The sequence below is a fragment of the Physeter macrocephalus genome, chromosome 21, assembly GCF_002837175.3.
Source record: "Physeter macrocephalus isolate SW-GA chromosome 21, ASM283717v5, whole genome shotgun sequence".
NCBI lineage: Eukaryota > Metazoa > Chordata > Mammalia > Artiodactyla > Physeteridae > Physeter > Physeter macrocephalus.
The window spans coordinates 15,360,494-15,361,915 of record NC_041234.1 but is presented as its reverse complement, the minus strand read 5'-3'; the positions used below and the strand labels follow the sequence as shown (position 1 = coordinate 15,361,915).

Sequence of the window (1,422 nt, the reverse complement as noted above, 5' to 3'; positions counted from 1 at the left end):
CACGTGGGATCTTCCCGGACCGGGGCACGAACCCGCGTCCCCTGCATCGGCAGACGGACTCTCAACCGCTGCGCCACCAGGGAAGCCCTATAATACATTTTTTAAAATTTATTTATTTTATTTTTGGCTGCATTGGGTCTTCGTTGCTGTGCGCGGGCTTTCTCTAGTTGCGGCGAGCGGGGGCTACTCTTCGTTGCGGTGCGAGGGCTTCTCATTGTGGTGGCTTCTCTTGTTGTCCAGCACAGTCTCTAGGCGCTCAGGCTTCAGTGGTTGCAGTTCGTGGGCTCTAAAGCACAGGCTCAGTAGTTGTGGCGCACGGGCTTAGTTGCTCCGTGGCATGTGGGATCTTCCCGGACCAGGGCTCGAACCTGTGTCCCCTGCATTAGCAGGTGGATTCTTAACCACTGCGCCACCAGGGAAGCCCTATAATACTTTTTAAATGTCAGTAATTTTATCATGACAAATACCAAGGCAGTATTCAAATTTCCATTTCTAATATACATGTCTTAAATGTTTTAACAGGTTTTTGGTTTTTTGGTTTAAATAAGAATTGAGGGGCTTCCCTGGTGGCGCAGTGGTTGCGCGTCCGCCTGCCGATGACTTGGCTAATTTGTCTTTTAAATCCCCTGCCCCTTTTTTTTCACTTTTTATTTTGAGGTAATTACAGATTCACAGTAAGTTACAAAAATGGTGCAGAGAGTCTCCCTACACATTTCACCCAGTTTCCTCTAATGGTTGCATCTAACCTAACTGTAGAACAACATTTATTGTCATTTTAACATGTAATTGAGATAAAAATTTACAGTTACAATGGTTACAACACAGCGCAATTCAGGCTAGCCACATTTCAAGGGCTCGGATATGGCTAGTGGCTATTCTGTTGAACAGTGTAGTTCTACAGGTTTGATTGTATTCGGGTTTGCCTTTTTTTGGTCAGACTGCTTCATGGATAGTAATGTATTTTTCCATCACCCGGAGGTCCACAGTGTCTCGTTTTCTCTTGTGTTTGTGTGATTTTTGGCTGCTATTAATGATCAATGGCTAGGGGTTGCAATGTGATGATTGCCTATTTCTATCATTTCTTCTTCATTTATTAGTTGGAGTACTTCTATGAAAAGAAAATGTATACTCATCCACAATTTGGGTACCCAGGATATAGTTCGTCTAGGACAGGTGCGGTAAATGTTTCTACTTTACCAGTCTTCAGAATAACAACTTGTTCATTAGCATTCTCCAACTGCCATCAATTGTTTCTTTTTTTTCTTTAACATCTTTATTGGAGTGTAATTGCTTTACAATGGTGTGTTAGTTTCTGCTTTATAACGAAGTGAATCCGTTATACATATACATATGTTCCCATATCTCTTCCCTCTTGCGTCTCCCTCCCTCCCACCCTCCCTATCCCACCCCTCTAGGTGGTCA

General features: G+C 43.5%; 1 protein-coding gene across 15 annotated transcripts in view; it reads left to right on the top strand.

The window, feature by feature from the left end:
• DMD (dystrophin) overlaps positions 1 to 1,422 on the top strand; it is a 2,398,628-nt gene that overhangs the window by 2,022,268 nt on the left and 374,938 nt on the right. The window lies entirely within an intron of this gene.